The sequence below is a fragment of the Silene latifolia genome, chromosome 10 (genome assembly GCF_048544455.1).
Source record: "Silene latifolia isolate original U9 population chromosome 10, ASM4854445v1, whole genome shotgun sequence".
Taxonomy (NCBI): Eukaryota; Viridiplantae; Streptophyta; class Magnoliopsida; order Caryophyllales; family Caryophyllaceae; genus Silene; species Silene latifolia.
In genome coordinates, this window is record NC_133535.1 from 75,264,398 (window position 1) to 75,289,106 (window position 24,709).

Here is a 24,709-nt window from a genome sequence, read left to right on the forward strand (position 1 = left end):
TAAGCATATGAGAAACCATTCATTGTAAGTAGATATGTTAGTCGAAAATCAAAAACCCTTTTGATCACGAATAACTTTCATCTATACTCTTCACAAGAGATCCTTACAATGGATAATACAAGGTTTTTAGAAGAAAAATTCAAATTTTGTCTTTAGTTACGATGTTTTAATGGAGATTTGAACTAAAAATCGAAATGATATCGTATAATTTGAGGTAAAGAAATAGAACAATACGATAACGGAATAATGAAAACAACACATTCATCGTTATAATAATACTTGAAAATAAATTTAACAAGATATGAACATTTATATAGTGACCTCTACCCAACTATTATAAATGATTCCAAGATCCAAATTCATATTAACTTGGGCACGGTAGGGCCGATTCATCCCTTATCAATATAACTCGGTGGATTAACTCTTTAATCGATTCTACTTTTAGAACTCTTGGTCGATAAAATTACTTTAATATTTATCTTTAGCCGGAACACATACGACTACGGTCACGAATACTTCCGTTGAGCTCAATCCAAATTTCGAATAAATGTGTCTATGATCCAAATCCATATCAACTTGGGCACGGTAGGGCCGATTCATCCCTTATCAACATGAATTCGGTGGATAGACATTTATCACCCACTTCCCCTACGTAACATGGTTTGTACCCCGGTAGGGCCAAGCGCACTCCCTCATGAAATAGGTTTTCATGGTTTCTAATTTTTGGTAAGGCTAAGTCTCAATTGTTTATTTTAGCGAGAGGTCATGTCAATTATTATCTATCACGTTTTAAGTGAACAAAAACGGTGAACTGCGATAATTGTAATTGACACGGTCGATTAACTCGATTAAATGATAATGCATGTTTTTGTTATGGCGATTTAGCGATGCATGCAACATATAAATAAAATGCAAAGATAAATAAAATCCTAGTATGGCCTTCCTAAAATAGTAAATCTAATAAACTATTACAAATTCGTAAACCAACTCCATTGGTCCCTTGAACTTTGGTCTTGGCACGCATTTCAAGGCAACACTTTCTTTAATGGATCACATTCTCGAGTGGTACCGTCTTCAAGGAACTCCGGAATAAATAAATTACATAATAAATTACATAATTTCCTATTATACATTTTTAATTAAAAATAAAAATAAATCTATTAAATTACAAAACGGTGATACCAGATCACAATAAATTACAACCGAATCGATATTCCCATACATTTCGGGTAATATCAATTAAAACTAAGGCCATACTAAGTAAAATTACATAAAATAAAATTATGACAATCATAAATAAAATGCAGCATTATAATATGTATGAACATGCCCAATTTTATGCTAAATCGCCTTTAAGGAGCCAATATCGTATATTAATCGGTTTTTACGGATTTGCGTGATTCAACCTTTTAAAATCACAATAATTAGATAAATTCATATTTATGTACAAGTTAATTACCCTAACCAACTTAGGACTCAAAATTAGTCTCCACTAACATATTGACAATAATTAATTTATATTTCTAAATATTGTTCATAAATGGACTCAAAAATACAATATTATGTCATAAACTTCAAATTAAATCATAAAAATTTCAAATAAATTTGAAATTTGAAATTTTAAACTCATGAACATTCTGGAAAAAATACCATGACACTCATAATGTTCAAACACTTAGGTTAAAAATTTTGAAATTTATCGAGAAAAACAATGTTGCGGTTTATCGGATTTATCAATTATTATCATAAAAATATGAGAAAAATTATTTTAAATTACTTTTCACTTTTAGATCTGAAATAGGTGATAAAATGCAACATGTGATATTTTTTCTTAGTCATGAAGTATGTTTTACCATTTTTACTAATTAAAGTCACTATTTATGTGATTTTTCATCAAAAATTCATAAATCATGTATAAAGACTTCATTATAGCCAAATATTTTACACACATCTTGTAAAATTTCATATGACAACATACTAAATTTCTATGACCAGATTCAAATTATTACTTATATTAACCTATTTTTCCATTTAAATTCGATTTCATCATAAAAAATCCATATTTCGAGCATAACAACTCATTTTATCATGAAAATATACAGGTCATCAATATATAATATATGTGAAAACATATCCAAAAACCACTGCAAAAGTAGAAGTTTAGCTATTTTTAGTCCAAAAATGACATTTTTATCATAAAAATCACATTTTAATGCCATTATTATATAAAATGAACAATAAAATCCATAAATTAAACCAAAATATCCTAAATACATTTCAGGACCAGAAACTTTAACATGCATAATTGATTTCATGATATATCTTAATAAACACAAATTTATAAGTTTTATTTGTTAATCTTATAACTCGGAAAAACAATAAACGATTTGCATGTAAACAACCTAAGGCTCATGATACCGCTTGTTAGAAATCATATTTTAAATACCACATATTTTGGTTTAAATTTTTAGTCATAAAAACTTAAATATAGATCTTATGCATGCAAACTAAATAAGAAGAGATAAGAAAATCGTTTTCTCACCATATGATTTTCGGATTAAAATGGCACAAGTAAGATCTCCTTCTTACTTGTTCTTGAGCATTCCAAATAATGGATGAACAAAGATTCAAGTATAGAATCTCTCCCAAAAGTGAATACCCAAGGAATACTCTTAAAGACTAAAATAATATGATCTAGTATTAGGATTAGTCTTACTTAAAATATGACACAAAATTAATTCTGTTCTCTTGAAAAATCGGTTCAAGAGGAAAGATTTTGTGAGGTTTATTTTTCTCTAAGATTCTTCACAAGATGGAGAGTTAATTTTCTTACACTAGGAAAAATGTGTGTGATGAATGAATAATGAAATGATAGATGAAAAACTCTATCATTTCACCATGGCAAAACCGGTTGGAGGAGGGAAGGTGGCCAATGCATGAGGCCAATTTTCTTCCCAAGAAAAAACTAGGCATGCAAGGCTAAGAGACTAGGATATGATTGTGTTTTCCACTAAAAATATAGAAACACAATATAAACCTAATACACCCTCCTATTTCCGGCACTCTTAATAAAATGGGTAGTCCATTTTATTTTGTCATTTGTCAAATGTGACATGTTACTTGTCATGTGAAATTGTAATGTATTTTTAACATATTAAAAATCAACATATTAATAAAAATATGTCATATACAAAAACGACTAGTAATTCGTAACCACTTGTACCAAAATGGTTATCAAATTATAAATTACAACGTCTTGTATTTATAATAAATTATTCATTCAATTTCAATTGTTTCGTAAACAATAATTTTATCTAAGTAATAAAACAATTCGATTACTTAGACCGTATCTAATTTAATCGAATTACAATAAGACACGTTAATTTTACTCACAAAATCATCCGTCAATTTTAAGCAATTTAATTAACTCGTATCGGCATACGATTAATTAAATAATCAATTAAGAGTATTTCCCTATAGGTATGACCTAAGGGGATCAACTGATCACCACCGTCGCACGACAGTTATGTCAAACTCTAGTCAGCCAATCATTACCGATATGTGTGGACCAGTTGACTGTAAAATATTACATCCCACATGTATTCTTAAAATGAGATTTAAACATGTTATCATCATGATCAACAGTTGTGATCGCATTATTGTCGGAGGACACATATTCCAACACCTTTCCTACCAAGGAGACAAAACCTCAAAGAATATGCAAAATGGGAAACTAAAGATAGTAAATGACCGAAATATGTGCTATAAAGCATGGGAACGAGGTTAATTCGGGGCTAAATGTGCTCAAATATGAGTCATATCAAACATCCCCAAACCGAACCTTTGCTCGTCCCGAGTAAATAGGTGACTAAAACTAGGACCTTTATTCAAACTAACCTACTAATATAAACGATATGAGACAATTAGCGAGTCTCACTCTGCCCTTCAACTCACAACAAGACAACCATGAGGTAGGATGCTTTCTTGCAAGGCAAGGTGGGGCTTGCCAAAATGGCGATACATCCAAGCATTAAGCACACAAAAGTAAGTAATGGATGCATCTACAAAAATGAATAGCCACTTTCCTGATCTATGTCGCGGAAATTATCTACAAGGGAAACAATCCAAGGGTACATACTCCATTATAAATATGGTTTCTTCAATCTACTAAGCCTAGGAGGATACCAATAAATCACCTCCTAGTTGTGTCAAGCTAGGGTACTTTTGTCCTCAATCGTTATGGTGTTAGAAACACTGTCGGATTGCGGAATTGCCCTTCTTGCTTCGACAAGAAGAAGGGTCGTCCCCTCTCCACCATGCATGAAAGTGAGTTCAATGGATAAAGGGATCAATGTGTTTTGAGTTTCATATGGGAGTTTGCTTTTGATGTTGTTATTCCCCCCTATTTCTTGTGGCATTTGACATTAGAGAACAATTTCTCTTTGCCATTTCTTGATGTTTGGCATTTTATGCTTGACAATTTAAACTTTTTTTTTGCATTTTTGACCATTTTCAAAGTCACCCTAATTTGTAAGGAGGGTGCTTATATTTGAAGCATAGGAGTCTATTTTTGCTCCTCTTTTCTTTGATGCATTTTCCAAACTTTTTGATTTCTCATTTCAATGCTTGAACTCAAATTGATAAATTTTTGTGTCCATCCCCTTTTGTTGACAAAATGTGATAGATGTGGAAGATGGTTGCATGGCTTCAAAGGTCACCTAGGAATAAACAGTAGCCAAGGATTTATCACACTACAAGGTACTCTTGACTAGGCCTTAATCCATGGGTCAAAGGATACTAGCATGACACATCCTAGGGTGTTTTAGAAGCATTCTAGTGAGCAAAGTCTCAAGAAGAAAAAGTATCTACAAGGGCCTTATATACACTTGTCAAGTTTCCCAAATAGATGTTTTCACAAAATTTTTCCTAAAATGTAACTACATGCCATGATGCAACTAACATTTATACAACCTAATGCATATGCTTCTATCAACTAGTATATCATATAAGCTAAATGCAACTCCTTAAAATCACATTGGTTCATACCGCATCAATCAAAATAAAGCCACATAGTCATTAACATAGAGAGGAAAAAGGAGATTGGAAAGATCATACCATGCGGTCTTCATATGTGGTGTAGTCGATCAATGTAATAGGAGGATAAACAAACAAACAAGTATATACAAAAATATACAATTCTACACTACCAAGGAATGAACATGTTTTTGGTCTTTTTCAAAATTTTCAAATTTTTATGGTTTTTGTTTTGTGAAATAAAAGAACATATTTTTGTATTTTTCAAAAAAATTTCAATTTTTATAATTTTTGATTTAAAAGTCAAGTTAGAATTTCCCATCCCCACACTAGTATGTGCATTGTCCTCAATGGCCAATACGATAGGAAATTATGTAAGCTAAATGAGAATGCATGATTTCTACACTAATATGCAAACTATATGACATATATATACAAATGATGCATTCTAAACTACACTATATGATGCATGATTTTATTGGTTGGAGAGCTAATTTGGATTAACTCCCAATGCTTGTGTTTGAACTTCCCCAAACTGAGTAAGACACTATTTCTAGTGTAAAAGTAGGGAAGTTCATGCACAAGTATGCAATGGATGAAACTAATCGTCATTTTGGATTTTCAAAAGTGGGAACAAAATGAGACACCTCAATGGGACCAAGGTGGGAGTCCTTTGAGTGTTGCTAGGGCTCAAAACTAATGATCAAGATTTAAAATTTGAAAACAAGAGATATAAACAAAGCTATAGGAGGTGTAGGAAACTCACAATGGAATAGGTTGAAGTCAGGTAGTCAACCCCTCACTTGTGCCATCCTCCAAAAGCTTGTCAATCCTCAATTATCGCTCATTGCGACATCCTCATCACTATCATTGCTATCATCATCAACTTCTTCATCATCATCTGCATCTACCTCCATTGATCTGAAGGCTTCACCATCTTCATCATCACTTGAATTTTGCTCTTCTTCCTCTTCTTCTTCTTGTCAAGAGTCACTACCTTCCCCGTCATCAACAATAATCTCCTTCCCCCTAGGAACTTGACTATCCATGTTGGCATCTTTAGAAGCACTTGGGAAGAATACCTCCCTATATGCCTAACTAGGCAAAGGACATGAAGGATCAAGTAGTCCTTGCCTATCTAAATGTAAGAGGGGCAGATATTGAGCACGGTAAGCATTGACCCGATCTTCATGAGCTTTCTTATGCATATGTTATAATAGTTGGGTCAAGTAGTCGTTGCCTAGCACGACATTCGTGCCAGTTGGTGTGAATTCTTGGTAGGCAAATGGATATGGTGGACTCACAATGGAGGAGGAGAAGGTCTTGCATGCGATTCCCTATGTTGCTTCATAATCATTTCAGCTTCATCGGAGACAGTGATGTGACCATTATTTGAGCATATTTAGTCCCCGAATTAGCCTTGTTCCCATGCTTTTTAGTGCATATTTAGGTCATTTATTGTCATTAGTCCTTTGTTTTGCATATTCTTTGAGGTTTTGATCCCTTGGTAGGAAAGGAGTGCAAACCTTGCATTTTCATGGCAAAATTGAGCTAAATTGATTGAATTCAATGACCAAGCATCAAAGAGAAGACAAGACTAGAAGGCCTTTGTACATATTATAGTAGTTGGGCAATGATGAGAAAAGATCCTTGCATCCCCGACGAAATCCTCAAGGATTGTATGAAGAAAAAGGAAGAAAAGAAGAAAGGAAGAAGCTGACTAAGAATCCGGGCGGATTGCCCTCTGGACGCCCGTCCAAGACAAGGAATCCGAGCGTCTTCCTCATAGGGACGCTCGTCCAAAACCGCCATAATCCGCCCGTCCAGCCCAAGAATCCGCTCGTCCAAAAGAGCCACAATCTGCTCGTCCCGTGCCCTGGACGCTCGTATTGTGTAACAGCTATTTCGTTTTCTTCTTGTTCTATGAAGGATGCGCATACCTCGGGAAAGACTAGCAAAAAGGAGACTCACATATTTTTCTGAGAGGAGCGATTCCTTAAGGACTTAATCGTCATTTAAACCCTTAGTAAACCCTAATTTGTGTACCTAATCCCCACTATAAATACCCCATTAGTCTAATTAGATAATCATGTTCTTCTTATCAATCTTTAGTGTAGTTTATATCAATCTAATCTCTCTTTAATCTTGTAATAAACTTTTAATCAAGTCTTAATACAAATCTCATTTCCTTAGTCTCTCTTTTGTTCATCTTTCATTTTGGGTAATTGAAGATTATTTGGGTTATTATTGGGAGATTGAAAACCTTCCAATCAATCATCAAGTACTTCTATTATCCTTTGCTTTGTTATTGGGATCATTAGTAGGTATAATTCTCTTAATCTCTTTTTAATTATTTTTAATTATCTTCATTTATTCATCATGTTTTACTTTGTTTGTATAATTGACAACCTTGCTAGCATATTCAACATGATAATGAGTGAGTAGTTTCCTTAGCTAGGGTTAATGGGTAATTAGGTGAAACCAACATGGGGGATGATTCATGCTTAATTTAATATGTTTTCATAGTTTATTTGCTTGCTTCTTGTGATCTCAACTTATGCACATGTTATGTTAGATGAAATGCGAGCCTATGAATCCTTGCATTTTTTACCCATCACCTATCTTTTCAATGAGACTTGTAAGACATAAACCAACTCGAGTCTCATTAGACCATGAATATAGTTGAGTAGGGAAGATTAAGTCGACTTGTAGGTGTTATACAATCTAATCGATTCGGCTCCAGGACCCAAACTTTCCTAGGATTGTAAGATATAAACCAACTCGATCCATCACAACAACAATTGCTTGCTTATAATTTGAGAATATGTTTGTATGATCAATTCCCATGAATCCCCTATGACCCCATGACACCCTAGTGCCTTTTATCAATTGTTTACATCCCTTTTTAATCATCTTGCTTGTTTACTTTCATTTCTATTTAGTTTAGTGATCTTCTATTCCAACCCCAAATTGTGACACTCTTAGACACCGCTACTTGCAATTGAAAATCTCACTTCAATACCCGTCCCTTGGGATCCGACCTTTACTTGCCTCTTTACTAATAGTAGAGTTGTTTGTGGAGTTATAAATATTGTTTTGGTCTAGGTGCTCCTAACGACAAGTACCGAAAACTAAACCTCTCAAGAGGGCTCGACCAAAAATGGCGCCGTTGCCGGGCACGGTGTTAACTTGATTTAGATTTTCTTAGATTGTTATTAGTTGTGTCTTTCTTTGCCTTGGGGAAGTAAAACTCCTCAAGGTTTGTTCTAATTATTTTCGAGTTGTTTGATATTTTGCATGTCTAGAAGATCACAAGGTAACTTGTTACCCTTTGATCAAGAAATTGAAAGGACTTTGACAAACAATAGAAGACTTGCTAGAGGAACTTTGAGAGGTATTAGTGAGGTTGTAGATGTTGGAGCTTGTGTCCTCTACAATTAGTGTGATAACATTTATAAATCTCTTATAGGTTCACAAGGGTATACTTCGTATTTTATCAGTTGATTAACGATTACTTAATAACGGTTGGCTTGCTAGAAAGTTTGACGTTATTATCATACTGATGGCGGTGATCAACTAGTCCCTAAAAGTCACACTTAAAGGATGTGTTTGAGAGATGTGATTATGGAAATGTAATAACATTGATGCCTTATATGACTAAATGGGTAGTCCATGTATTTGACTAAACAGTTAGTCAATGTGTTGATGAGACGATTATTTAATCAAATTAAATAATATTAGCTGAGACGAATTAACTGTAAATTCGTAAATTGAATATAACCTGTTATATTTAATCTATGTATACAATGTTAGCTTAAACGAATTAAGAAGTTAATTCGTAATTAAAATGTAACCAGTTACATTTAATTAGAAAATTATAAATATGCGATATTTGTAGTTAAAGTATATATTATACGAGATTGTCATAATAATTCATTACAGACCGGTATTAATAAATCGACTACAAGCTGTTGTGTATGGACTTATTTAATACGTGACGAAATAAATGACAATTGATAAAAATATACGCATTTTATACATTACCAGACCAACCGAAAATAAGGAGATTTCTCTCCTTATTTGGAGTGTCACGGTTTGAGGAAAGAAATAAGAAAAAAAATATCTTCCTCATTTTCCTCTCCTAATTTCGGTTATAATTAGGTGAAGGGGAGGATCATTTTTGACTAATTCATTTTTCTCTCAACAACTCTCATCAAAACAAAAAAAAACCCTAAATTTTATTCGGAAATTAGGGTTCCTCTTGAAGCAAAAAGGGGATCTCACTCTAGCAAATTGAGGGGCATTTCTCAAAGCATTTTGGGTGCAACTAATAGGAGAATATCGATTTTGATATTGTTCTTAAGCCAATTTTGCTAGGACCAAAGGTTATTTCTTAATCTCTCTATTTTGTTTATGCTATTTCATTTATGACTCGTATTCATAATTATAATTTCGTTATAATCCGTAATTTCTTAAAGGAAGTATACCGATATTTCCTACAAGTGGTATCAGAGCCAAGGACACGAAATTTTTTTTGATAATTTTCATAATTGAATCTAAACAAAATTTGAAAAGAAAAAAATTTCAATTCGGCAAAAATTTTTTTTAGCTGTGAATTTTTTTTTATTTTGCCGATTTGTTTTCTGTTTTTTTGATGATTTGTTCCATTTTGATTTATTCATATTATTGTTTTAATAGGTTAAGATGATAATATTATAATCTGTAGATGTTTTGATTTAATGAGAATTAAATTAAAATGTAAATGGAAATCGTCTTGTTTGATGATGTTAAATTTGTTTTTGCTATTTTTTGGCATATAACTTAATTTAACAACTCAAATCAATTGTGATAATCGGTTTAATCATGATTTAGATATTCATTTTAATAGGCTAAATTGAATAATCTAGTTTGAATATATGTTTAAATTAAAAGATGATTATGCCAATCTTGTTATAATAGCAACATTAAACAATTTGTTCATCTTAATTTTTTTTCCGATAAAAAGGGGCTGTTTTTTTTCCCAATAGAGAGCTTTACAAGGAAAAAAAACTGAGTTTTTTTTTTTTGTTTTAGGGCTAAAAGCCGAGAAAAGAAAAAAAAGGAAGGTTGTTTTGTTTTAGGGCAAAATGTCGAATGGTATAAAAAAAAAACTGTTTTTTTTTCTTCCCTGTTTTGCCGTGAGCAGCATTAAAAAAAATATTTTTTTTTTCGGTTTTTTTGTAGAAATGCCGAGAAAAAAAAGGGTTTCTGTTTTTTTTTTGTTGTAATTTCGCCAATTATAATTATGCATTACTTTTATAATGTATAATTGCTTGTTGTGAAAAAGTTTACAATTTTTAGATACCTAATTATTTTAAAGAGGTTTAAAATAATGTTGGATTAATTCATATTACAAGATTAATATGTATAAAGATTAAAATTATTGTGACTAATTGAGGAATTGTCATATAATTTGATCATTTAAATAGATGGTTTGGATAAACTACTCTACATAATTAAAGAATTATGTCTTGAATGTTTAATTTATGAGTTGATGCATTTTTATTTAGATGAATGTTTTGCTGAATGGTTTAATTTACGTATTTTTGCAATCGGTTGTAATTTGTAATACCTAGTGTGGCCTTAGTTAAATTATGTTTTCGTAATGATGGAAACATAATTTTTAATGTAATTTTGAGATCTCGTATCTCCTTTTAGTTTTCTTTAAGTATTATGGTTTTGGAATTAGAATGTAAATAAGTTTATTATGTAATTTTTAAATTGTAAATTTTGAGAAGACTAAAGATGGAGATTGGATTGCTCACTCCCGCTACATGGACCAAGATGGAACATCAAGACAAGCTTCTCGGGTCCAAGGATGGATTCCAAAGTTGTATTTATGTTCATTTTGGTAGATAGGCTACACTAGGACTTTATTTTGTTTTACGTCTTTCCATTTTTTTGCTTTTCATTCACATGATAGTTAGTGCATTATTTTTCGCCTAAACCAAACCACCTACTAAAATGCATGAAAATTGACTCATATAGATTGAATGTTAGTTTTCATAGACATACAGATGTCACACTTTTTAAGCCATCACCTTAGTTTATTCATTCTCGCATGCTAGATATTAGTTCACTTAAAATGAATTAAAATAAAGTTGATGGGATCTTCCTCTAAAACTGAAATTGAGACTAGTCTTTATAAGGGCAAACAACTATGAATCCCTTCTTCGTCGGTAGGCATATATGACCTTACTCTCCATATGACCCCTTCTACGTTGGGTAAGTAGTTTGTGTTGACTTAGTTTACCTCAACATTATAATCCGAAGAGTTTCTCGTGATTATGATGGACTAAAGATAGAATTTACAGAAATTTATCGACCAAGAATTCTAACAGTAGAATTAGCCAAAAGGTTGGCTTATCAATTTACAGATAATTGAGTCTTGGGATCATTTATATAATTCTTGAGGGAGGTCAATTGTATAAATGCTTGAGTCTTCGCGTTATAATAGTATTGCATTAGACTTAAATCATAACGATGGGAATGCTTATTATATTTTTCTTCTTTTCGCAGTGTAGAATACGTTTATTTTGATAACACTGTTACAACAAATGGTTGGAAATAGCGAAATCCCAAGGCCAAGTGCCACACTTGGACGCGAGTCCTGGCTGAAAGCTTTCATGGACCGCATGAATCAGTTCACTCGACTGAAGAATGATGGGTCCAACTTTGCGGACTGGGAGGCATCATTATGGAATGCTGCCATTGCTGACGGTAAGCTCAAGTACTTAACTGAGCCAATACCGGTAAACCCAGGCCCCAATGCAGGTGTTAACGAGTCACTTGCTTATAGTGACTTCGTCATGGAAGCGGGTGCGATAAAGAACATACTCATCTTTGCAATGGAAACCAATTTGCAGAGACGCTTCATTGCCCAAGGTGCAAACAAGATTTTCACCACGCTCACTAATGAGTTCTCAAAAGCACCGAGAATCGTTACTTATGAGCATACCTGTCACTTCTTTGATGCGAAACTCCAGAAGGTCCAGCCGGTTAGCCCACACATTCTTAACATGATTGAGAATGTCGAGAAATTGGAGGCACTTGATTGCAAAATCAGTGAGAGCATAGTCATTGACCGTATGCTTCATTCACTTCATGATGGTTTTGCCCTTTTCAGGGCAAATTACTACATGAATGACATGAAGAAAAGTCCTCATGAGCTACACTCACTTCTCGTACAGACCCAGAAGGATATGAAATTGAGTGGGAGCATGAAGCAAGATTTTCTCATGATTTCCAACAAGAATAAGGGTAAGGGCAAAGCTCCCGGCGACCTAACTGTAGGTAAGCCAAAGTTTAAGAAGCCAGGAAACGGTAAGAGCGAGCCTGGTGAGACTAGTGGCTCACAAGGCAAGGCAAAGAGCAAGGGCGGTGACATTGAGTGCCACCATTGTCACAAGACTGGACATTGGAGGAGGAACTGTCCCGTGTACCGTGAGGACATAAAAGCAGGCCGCGTCACTCCTGTTGGTATGTCATCTTATATTCATATGATTGAGATTAACCATGCAAGTTTCGGAACTTGGGTACTTGATACTGGTTGTGGTTCTCATCTGTGTAATCATTTGCAGGGCCTAAAAAACATCACACCTCTCGGAAAGGGTGATGTGGACCTACGAGTCGGGAATGGAGCTAGAGTTGCTGCAGTCTCAAAGGGAACATACATAATCCAACTCTCTAGTGGTTTTGAGTTATATTTATATAACTGTTACTATGTACCCAGTTTTGTCTAAGAACATTATTTCTGTTTCCGTACTTGATAAAGACGGCTTTTCATTTTCAATAAAGGATAATAGCTGTATTTTCTCTTTCAATGAAATGATTTATGGCAAAGCAGTTTCCATGAATGGAATTTACATCTTAGATCAAACTACAGATATATTACACGTGAATAATAAGAAATTAAAGGTTGGTGACAAAGATCAAACCTATCTATGGCATTGTCGAATGGGACACATAAATGAAAAACGTGTAAAGAAACTCGTCGAGAATGGGACTATTCCCGCATTCGATTTTTCTACATTAGGCACGTGTGAATCATGTCTTATCGGCAAAATGACTCGGATTTCCTTCAAAGGTTTTGGAATGCGCGCTAGTGACCTATTAGGACTCATACATACTGATGTATGTGGACCTATGTCAATTACCGCTAGAGATGGCTATAGATATTTTATCACTTTCACGGACGATTTGAGTAGATACGGATATGTCTACTTAATGAAGCATAAAAGTGAGTCCTTTGAGAAATTCAAGGAATACCAGAATAAGGTTGAGAACCAACTGGGTAGAAAGGTTAAAGCACTCCGTTCAGATCGGGGTGGCGAATATCTTTCAAATGAGTTTGATCAACACCTTAAAGACTCGTGGAATCGTTTTTGATTAACTCCACCTGAAACACCTCAATTAAATGGTGTGTCCGAACGGAGAAATCGAACACTACTTGATATGGTTCGATCCATGATGAGTCACACGGTAGTACCTGATTCATTATGGGGTTTTTCTCTTTTGTCAGCTGCTCTTATACTTAACCGATGTCCGACTAAAGCTGTCGACAAGACTCCATATGAAATGTGGAAGGGAACGGTCCCTAACATGTCCTTTATTCGGGTTTGGGGCTGCGAGGCTTATGTCAAGTGGAGACACAAGGATAAGCTCGGCCCGCGATCGGTCAAGACATACTTTATTGGTTATCCAAAAGGAATGCTTGGTCATTACTTCTATTCGCCTACCGAACATCGAGTTTTTGTTGCGGCTAGTGCGACGTTCTTAGAGAAAGAATTTCTCGAGAACAAGTCAAGTAATAGAACCTTCGAGCTGTCGGAGATTCAATAACCAACAACCGAGGAACAGATGGAGGAAGTTGTTCCTTCAACTGATGATACGGTTAATATTACTCAGGAACCTAGGAGGTCAGGTAGAGTCTCTAATCCTCCAGGCAGATACATTGGTATGGTCGAGGAGAGTGACGTTTTGCTCCTAGAGAGTAATGAACCCGCTACCGATAAAGGTGCCATGACCTGTTCCGACTCAAAGCTATGGCTTGAAGCCATGCAATCCGAGATGGACTCCATGTATGAGAATAACGTATGGGATCTTGTTGATTTACCTAATAGGGTAAAACCTCTACAGTGCAACTGGCTTTTCAAAATAAAGCGTTCTGTAGACGGGCAACCAGATACCTATAAGGCACGACTAGTGGCAAAAGGTTTCACTCAAGTGCACGGATTGCATTATGATGAAATTTTTGCACCCGTAGTCATGCTACGTTCCATTCGGATAATCTTAGAGATTGCCGCTTTTCATGACTATGAAATTTGGCAAATGGATGTGAAAACCGCCTTCTTAAACGGTTATTTGGAGGAGGAGTTGTAAATGGTGCAACCCGAAGGTTTCATAGACCTTTAAAATCCTAAGAAAGTGTGCAAGCTTAAGAGTTCCATTTATGGACTTAAGCAAGCTTCTCGGAGTTGGAATCATCGTTTCGACCAGGTGATAAAAGAGTATGGTTTCAATCGATCGGTCGAGGAACCATGCTTATATATCAAGTCGAATGGGAACAAGATTGTTTTCTTGATATTATATGTCGATGACATACTCTTGATTGGGAATGACATTCCTCTCTTATCATTGGTTAAAGGATGGTTAAAGAACCATTTGCAGATGAAAGATCTGGGTGAGGCACAACGCATATTGGGAATCCGTATCTATCGAGATAGATCACGACGGACGTTATCACTGAGTCAGGAGTCTTATTTGGATAAGATTCTTGAAAGGTTCAGCATGACCAACTCCAAGAAGGGGAACCTTCCAATGACTTCTGGGATGCAGTTGAGCAAGTCTCAGTCACCCACAATGCCTGAAGGGATTGAGCGCATGAGTCGTGTTCCTTATGCATAAGCTATAGGATCAATCATGTATGCCATGATATGCACACGTCCAGACGTGGCATATGCATTGAGTATGACGAGTCGGTACCAAAAGAATCCAGGTGAAACACACTGGATAGCTGTTAAAAACATCCTTAAGTACCTACGGAGGACTAAGGATAGTGTATTGACTTATAGAGGAGAACCTAAGCTATGCGCAATCGGTTACGCAGATTCTAGCTTCCAAACGGATCGAGATGATTCAAAATCTCAGTCCGGGTTCGTCTTTACTCTTAATGGTGGTACGATCAGCTGGAAGAGTTCCAAATAGGATGTTGTAGCAGATTCTACCACTGAATCCGAGTACAAGGCCGCTTCGGAAGCAGTAAAGGAAGCTATATGGATGCGTCAATTCTTACAAGGACTTACGATAGTTCCTAGTTCGAATGACCCGATCACCATCTTTTGTGACAATAGAGGTGCCATCTTCCAGGCTAAGGAGCCAAAGTCTAGCAACAAGTCTAGACATGTACATCGGAAAGCTCACCTGATCCGTGATTACGTGGAGCAAGAAGCGACAGTGATTGACAAGATAGCTTCAGATGACAACATCGCGGATCGTCTCACTAAACCATTGAATTATGATAAGCATGAAGGGCACGTTATTTCCATGGGAATTAAACGTGTTCCTGAGTTGTAGTAGTTGATTATGGATTCGATACATTATCTTTTTCATATACTATTTATAATTTCATCGTTTTATTTCATATTTTGTTTTTCATGTGGATTGTACTGACAACATTGAACGCCACAAAGTGAACTGAATTACATTATATTTGTTTTGGTCCGTAATCGCCTACATGAGCTGATAACTCTGGCTATTATATTGTGCAGTCGATTGATGGTGGGTTCAACGAGCTATAAGTCAAACGGTTGGCTGATCGATCACAGATACGAGTTATAACGATACCTCGTAGGACAATTTTGTGACAACGTAATGGAGTCCTAAATGTTTAAAACATTCGGTGCCAGGTCGTGGATTGGACGTCCATTGTGTTCCTAGAGTCGATTCTTTTGACTATCGACTGTCTCTTGAGATTAAGGTAGTTTTTGGGTGACTTTGGTTTCTTTCTCATGGTCTGCCGTAACAGGAGGCTAAGCAGATTTTTAATGGGTCATTTCATACTGTGCTTATATTTGCAGGATTCAAGTTGAAGAAAATATCCAACCTTTATTAGGTTTAGTTATTTCTCAGGGCCACTCGAGGAGTTGTAACTGAAATGCATGGCCATGCTCGAATGATGATTCGTTTATCAGTTAAGTTACTCTCTAGTCGGGGAAACCACTCTTGATATTGATCACTTGTAAAATACGACCTCTGTGAATACGGATTTTACAAATTGTTTTACATTGAGTGGGAGAAATTTTAGGATATGAGAATCAGTTATCGCACATACACTTGTGAGGACAAGTGGGAGATTGTTGGAGCATGTGTCCTCCACAATTAGTGTGATAACATTTATAAATCTCTTATAGGTTCACAAGGGTATACTTCGTATTTTATCAGTTGATTAACGATTACTTAATAACGGTTGGCTTGCTAGTAAGTTTGACGTTATTATCATACTGATGGCGGTGATCAACTGGTCCCTAAAAGTCACACCTAAAGGATGTGTTTGAGAGATGTGATTATGGAAATGTAATCACATTGATGCCGTATATGACTAAATGGTTAGTCCATGTATTTGATTAAACAGTTAGTCAATGTGTTGATGAGACGATTATTTAATCTAATTAAATAATATTAGCTAAGACGAATTAACTGTAAATTCGTAAATTGAATATAACCTGTTATATTTAATCTATGTATACAATGTTATCTTAAACGAATTAAGAAGTTAATTCGTAATTAAAATGTAATCAGTTACATTTAATTAGCAAATTATAAATATGCGATATTTGTAATTAAAGTATATATTATACGAGATTGTCATAATAATTCATTACAGACCGGTATTAATAAATCGACTACAAGCTGTTGTGTGTGGACTTATTTAATACGTGACGAAATAAATGACAATTGATAAAAATATACGCATTTTATACATTACCAGACCAACCGAAAATAAGAAGATTTCTCTCCTTATTTGGAGTGTCACGGTTTGAGGAAAGAAATAAGAAAAAAAAATATCTTCCCCATTTTCCTCTCCTAATTTAGGTTATAATTAGGTGAAGGGGAGGATCATTTTTGACTAATTCATTTTTCTCTCAACAACTCTCATCAAAACAAAAAAAAAAAAACCCTAAATTTTATTCGGAAATTAGGGTTCCTCTTCAAGCAAAAAGGGGATCTCATTCTAGCAAATGGAGGGGCATTTCTCAAAGCATTTTGGGTGCAACTAATAGGAGAATATCGATTTCGATATTGTTCTTAGGCCAATTTTGATAGGACCAAAGGTTATTTCTTAATCTCTCTATTTTGTTTATGCTATTTCATTTATGACTCGTATTCATAATTATAATTTCGTTATAATCCGTAATTTCTTAAAGGAAGTATACCGATATTTCCTACAGTAGATATTCAACCAAACACTATTGAGTTCGTCAACCCTTTTGCAAGAGAAGGTGAGGAGAACCCAACACAAAATCCAACACAAAATCAACCCACAATGCCTAAATTTTTATCACATTCCGTACCAACCGAGGAGAACCAACCCAATGGTACTCCAAAACCACAACACTTAACCGGAAATTTCATTGCCAAATCGACATTTATCCAATTAGTCGAAAGAAGCCAATTTGGGGGGATGCCTAGTGAAGACCCTCACTCTCACATGGAGACTTTTTGTGACTATTGTGATGCGATTTCTCAAACCGGTGTAACTCAAGACCAAATTCGATGGGTCTTATTTCCTTTTTCTCTAATTGGCACCGCAAAACAATGGTTGAAAGGCCTTGATAAGGCTACTCTCGGAATTGACTCTTGGAAGAAATTGGCTCTAGCTTTCTACAAAAAGTTCTACCCACCGGAAAAGACTAACATGCTAAGAGCTCAAATTACGGGCTTTAAGCAAAGAGATGAAGAATCCTTGTATGAAGCTTGGGAGCGATTCAAGGGAATTTGTCGCTCATGTCCTCATCATGGACTTAGCGAGTGGTTCTTGATACAACAATTTTGGAATGGTCTTTATGAAGACTCAAGAAACATTCTCAACATGGGATCAAATGGTATGTTCACCGAAGTTGACGATAATCAAACTTGTAACAAGATTGAGGAAATGGCGGTCCATAATTCATAATATAGTAGACCTGGCAAGGCTACTAGAGGAGGAAAGCATGAAGTGGACTCTATTACTCAATTGGGTGCTCAACTTAGTGCTCACATTGATACCATCATTTTGAAGTTCGAAAAAGCTATGGCTATTCTTGAAGAAGCCTCAAAATCACCAAAGCATCATGTTAATGCCATGACGGCATCTTCATCAATCCCAAGTGGGATATGTGAGAATTGTGAAACTTTGGGACATGACCAAAGTGAACGTAGGGGAACAAATGAACAAGTGAATGCTTTTCAAGCATACAAGAGTGGTACCCCCTATTCCAATTATTACAATGAAAACACCAAATTCCACCCAAATCTCTCATACAAAAGCCAAAATGTTCAAAACCCTCAACCAACATACACCCCGCCTCCCATGAGAAACCCAAATTAAAGACCCTTTTACAACCAAAACCAAGGTTACCAAAATCAAACTCCATACAATCAACAAAATGACCAAGGTTTTGATGTTCAAAAAGCGGTCCTCCAAATGCAGAAGAATCAACAAGAGTTTTTCACTCAAATGCAAAGGGATAGTCAAGCAAAGGAAATCACCATCAACAACATCCTAGCCCACACCAAAATGTTAGAAACTTAATTAACTCAACTAGCATTTTCAAGTTCTCAAAGACAAAAGGGGCAATTACCACCTCAAAGTAATCGCCCGATATATGAAACGGTTAGTGCCATTCACTTGAGGAGTGGTACGAGGTATGAAGCACCAAAGAAGCAAGATGAGGATGAAGTTGTGGAAGCTAGTGACAAAGAAGAAGTTGTGCAAAACTCCAAGGATGGAGAACCATCAAAAGAAGAAGTTTCAAAGAAAATGAAGACAAGGCCAAGGAGAAGGAACCCATTGTGATTAGACTTCCTTTTCCAAGTCGTCAAGCTAAGCCCAAATTTGATGCCGGCCTATGCAAAGTACATGAAGGACATCCTTACGAAAAAGAAGTCGATCTGGAAGCTTGAGACTATCGCCTTTACTAAGGTGAGTAGTGCAATCCTTCAAGGGAGTTCACCTCCGAAACTTAAAGATCCGGGAAGCTTCTCAATACCGTGTACCATTGGCGACACAACGATAAACAAAGCCCTATGTGATCTAGGGGCTAGTGTGAGTGTTATGCCGTATTCGGTTAGTAAAAGGTTAGGGATGGGACAGCTTAAATGTACCAATATCACACTCCAAATGGCCGATAGATCGACGAAGACACCATTAGGGATATGGGAAGATGTTCCCGTAAAAGTTGGGAAATTTTTCATCTCGGTGGACTTTGTCATTGTTGACATGGAAGAAGACTCCAATATTCCAATCATTCTAGGTAGACCTTTCTTGCACACCGCGGGTGCGGTGATAGATGTGAAGCATGGAGAGCTCACTCTAGAAGTGGGAGATGAGAGCATAACTTTCAATCTTGACAAGACCATGAGAGCTCTCCGTTTGCATGAACCATGTTTTATGGTTGATCATTATAGCCGGAAGGATGATAGGAAGAAGTCGGAATTCCAATGGAAAAAGAAAGTTGATGATGCTCCATCAAAAGAGCAAGAGAATAGCAATAAAGAGAGCTTGAAAAGCTCACCCATGACAAATGAAGAGGATGGCCTCATTGGTCAAAACAAGAAAGAAGGAGAGTTGTCTCTATGAGCTCAAGAGATTTTTAATGACCAAGTAGATGAAGTTTGCGGTCATTGGGACGATGAGTTTGAAGGGATTTTCAATCCCTATATTGGTAATGCTATCGATCAAGACCAACATGAAGGACAACAATTGCAAAGATCTATTGAAGATCTTTATCATGATAATGAACAAGCTTTTGACTACTTCTTCAAGGTGTTGAGTAACATCAACAACACCTTGAACATGCCCCCATGACATCTCACTAAGGATGAGAGTTTGGTGGAGTCCTCTCCAAACCACCATTTGTAAATATTTCTAAATCCCTAACTTGCATTTTAATTCTTACATTGCTTTTTTTGTCATTTTTGGATTTTTGTGCCTTGATCAAGATATTCATCATTCTTGAGAGAAGTGAGGGAGGGACTAATGATTTTATTGATGTGTAGTGCTTTAACTTAGTATGGGGATAGCAATTGCCTAGGTTATTCATGCCTTTATAGTGCCCCTACAATGAAGAACACGGGATTTGAAGAATGAAAATGACACGGGTTATGCAAGTGCACGAATGGACCTGAATCCGGGTAGACCACGAGGAATCCGAGCGGCTTAAGGGGAATCCGCTCGTCTTATAGGAATCCGAGCGTCTGTGGAAGAATCCGTCTGTCCAAATGAGCTACAAAAATCAAAAATTTTGGTCTGTAAGAGAATCCAAGCGTCCAAGCTGAGAAGACGCTCGTCTGAAACTGGCCGCTCGTCTTTGCAGAAAGACGCTTGTCTTTTTGCCAGTGCAGATTAAGAAAAGTTCCTGTAAGAGAATCCGCTCGTCTTTGAGGAAAACCGCTCGTCCCACATTCAGAATCCGCTCGTCTTCACTGAAAGACGCTCGTGTTTAGGCGAGTTTTCCTGTAGCCAATTTGAGCAGAACCCGAGCGTCCCGACAGGAATCCGCTCGTCTTCCCCTGCTGTTTTGAATTTTTCGGGTGTTTTATTACACCTTCCCACATTCATTTCATTCATTCATTCATTCAAACACTACCCATAAACCCCAAAACCCTCATCCTCTCCATCACCAAAAACAAGATTTCCTCAACGAAACTCAACAAAATCAAATTCAAACTTCCTCAAAACAACAATTAATCACTCCTTTTGCAACAATAATCAATACAAGCACCAAAATCTTCAACCTTTGAGTCAATTTTTGAAATACAAAGATAAATCCTTTCATCTTAAATCGATTTGGGTATAATTAGAAATTGAATATTTTCAATCTTTTCTTGGTGTAATCAACAATGGAAAGAACAAAAGTGTAGATACCCAGTATCTGCACCTTCCAAAAACCACCTGATGATGATCGGACTATAACGTGTTTTTGATATGCGTGCATGGATTGGCTATACAAGAGACGGTTTAATGCACTACTCGGATATGAAAAATGATTTCAAAAGTTTTCTAACTTCATTTGCATTAAAATAACACTATTTAGAGTTAAAACCGTCTTCAGACCCAAAACCGACTCAGAAACCCGCAACTCGAATCAACCTGAGTCTACCCGAGTCAATTCAAATCTCAAATGTCTAAAATAATGACATGAATGTTTTAATCATGTCATTTCCATTAAAATGACCATAATTAGAGTCAAAACCGACACCGAGCCAAAAACCGACTCGAAATTAAAATCCCGACTAACACAGGTCAAACCCGAGTCAAGCACACAAAACACCTATCTCAAGTAAGACCAAAATCATCTTATTAGATACCTATATTTTTACACGACATCTTATATGAATACCACATATCAACAATGGATGGAGAATAAGCCACGTCCAAATTGAAAGGGACAATACACCCCTTTCCATCACGAGGTGGCTCGCGCCTCTTTAGGTCATCTGCTTAGCCTCTAAGCAAAATCAACCGACCTACCACCCCACATTTCTCTATAAATACCAACCTTCACACCCCATAATACTCACGCGAGAGTCCGCCCCCTCCTTCTCCCTTAAACTTCTAGACCCGGCTTCCTAAGTCAAAAAATCGACACGTGTTTATGACCGACCGATCGTAAACACAAGCCTTACACATATTGTTTGGTACCGTCGCCGTGCATTCGACCGACCCATTCGACCAACTCAACTAATCAATCAACATGTTTTGATTAACATATTTTCAACTCATTTTCAAAACTAAATCCTTTTTTTAAGGCACCTTTTTATTAAACTTCTTTGATCGTGAGTAGTCGCTACGAGCAAACCGTCTCTAAAGTCGTCTACATCGCAAAATATCAATACACTTAAGTTTGAGGGTGTAAACAACTCACTTTATTTCATGTCTTTACTGTTTTGATGAGTCTATAGGCACGAACGATGCATAACACGATTCAAATTTAGGTTAGACGAGCCAAAACTGAGTTTTGGCCTGAGGCAGAAGCCCCTTATTGTGCAAGGTGGCTCGCGCCTCAATGGGGTGCCTAGGTCAGACTCAAACGTGTTTGAGTTTGTTTTTCCTTCAACGCTTTTTTTTTTTTTTACTTCTTTCCTTTTACGGTTTTTACCATTTCGAATGTTTTAAACCATTTCTATGACATACTTTTTAACCATAAATCATAATCACCCTTGGTTCCTTATACCATGACGGTTTAATCCGTGACTCGGTGATATTAATTGGTTAATTACATTTTAAAGGAATTTCTATTCTTTTATTTACCATTTTAATCCATTTTTATGATAAACATATTTTGACCATTATAAAAATCATCCTTGGTTCTTTATACCATGACGGTTTATTCCGTGACTCGATGATATTATTGGTTAATTACATTTTAATGGGTATTTTAACCCCCTTTTATTTTATTTACCATTTTTCTCATTTGTTTACATTTGTAAATATATTAGTCATAATTCATAATCATCCTTGGTTATTTATACCACGTCGGTTGAATCCGAATACGATGATTAACTTGACTAATTACAAAGAAATGAACTTAACATGATTAGTTTAAATCAAATATTTTACATATTCGTTTGTAAACTATACTTTTCAAACATGCAAATCCGACAACGAATGTTACTAACACAATAGTAATTATTCCGAGTCATGAAAATCATACTTGCAAATCATTTATTCACAAATACGGTTTTAAACAACCTTTTCAAAAATCAGGAGACACCCCCTTGGCTCTCCCTATAGCTCGCGCCCCAAGAGGCCGTCTGTTTTCTTGTCTAAAAACCTAGCAGAGCCCCTTGCATCGCCAATAGGCTTGCGCCTTAACAGGGCTGCCTGGCACTACTCTGCCTCATTTTTTAGTACTTGTCGAGGACGATCCCGATTACGGTTAATCCGAATACATGACGAATCAGATTGACAAGCCTACTGTGACACCCCGCGATAAAGAGGAAGATATAACTAATAAAATGCGAAATTTTTAGGGAATTTTTGAAACTTTTAAAATTTAAAGCGCAGGTTCACCAAAATCTAAAACATAAATAAAGAGTGCGGAAATAAAGATTCTAAATTATACAAACGTGATAGTCGAGGTGAGGGAAAATATATCCCTCGAATAACAATACAATAAAAGGTAGGTCTAAACAATCCTAATAAACCAACTACTAGGCCGAAGTGCTCGCTAGCTCACACATGTCTTCACCCCATGAATGCACCACTAATACCTGTCATTCATGTAAACATGAACGCCACAGTCAGTGGGGAGTAACTCAAGGTTCTCCCATCCACAAAATGTCGAAACAGACATAACAAAGAACTAAAACAGGTAAGTCATGTAAGACTCTTACAAAAATATGGATATCAAGTTTATATTTAAACATGGTAATTAAATGAGATGGAATACGACGGATCAATATTGATACCCGTCGTTGTGAGTACCAAAAATAAGATTTATAATTTCCTATTAAAACTAACTTAGGCTAGTGGTAACAGGGTCGAACCACAAGGAGGCGAATGTAATTTCTAATTGTCTAATTTAGTCTAAGGTAACGAAAGTGGGGGTTGTTTTGATTTGGTCTATACTAATAGCAAATAAAGACAATAAACTAAATAAACAGATGAAACAGATAGAGAAGGGGTACTAGGATGATCGGTTCGTTATAGTTTCGGAGGCAGCATACTAAACAGGTCTAAATCAAACACATGAGGCGGGAAATAAAGAGGTCCTCTCGGTCCACTCTTAACAAATAGCATCTTTCGATCTCGCTATAGGTCCCTAATATCACTAATACTAACTTTCGTCCTGAAAAGTGACTAACGGTCTAAACTTTACCTATCTTTCGATCTCAGCATAGTTTAGTCATTTTAATTGGTGATCTAACAACTATCCCTATCTCTCGATCTAATGGGTCAGTCAAATATTAAGTATTCAACTAGTCGCATGCATTCGATTCGTCAAACACAACATTTAAATCAATTAAAACGAGGGTAAACCTCACGTGGTCAGTCGATCGACCAAGTATGTCGGTCGATCGACTGACATGCAAATCAGGCCGTGTTCATTATATTGCCGCCTACACTATAATTCCCCTACATCCTAGCACAAACTATTTAGCTACTCATACTAAGGGTGATAACAACAATAAAACCAATAAGATAGACAGAAGAATTCATGCTTGAAATAATAGAACAAACAATTAACATAAACGATGAATCGGGTTTGGGAAACTGACTAGCAATTCTATCCTACAAGCAATAATAAAGCAAACTGAATTATTAGCAGCAGAAAACCGATTGGAATTGCAGCAAGAGATCCAGAAACCGAATGCGAGAATAATTGTACGAAATAGTATTTAAAAACCCTAATTATTGAATGTTGGAAAACTG

At 36.0% G+C, this 24,709-nt stretch overlaps 1 non-coding gene across 1 annotated transcript; it reads right to left on the reverse strand.

The window, feature by feature from the left end:
- Positions 1–17,989: 17,989 nt before the first annotated feature.
- Positions 17,990–18,096, reverse strand: LOC141610219 (small nucleolar RNA R71). The gene has a single exon (XR_012528114.1). It is a non-coding gene; the product is annotated as a small nucleolar RNA R71 (small nucleolar RNA).
- Positions 18,097–24,709: the final 6,613 nt, after the last annotated feature.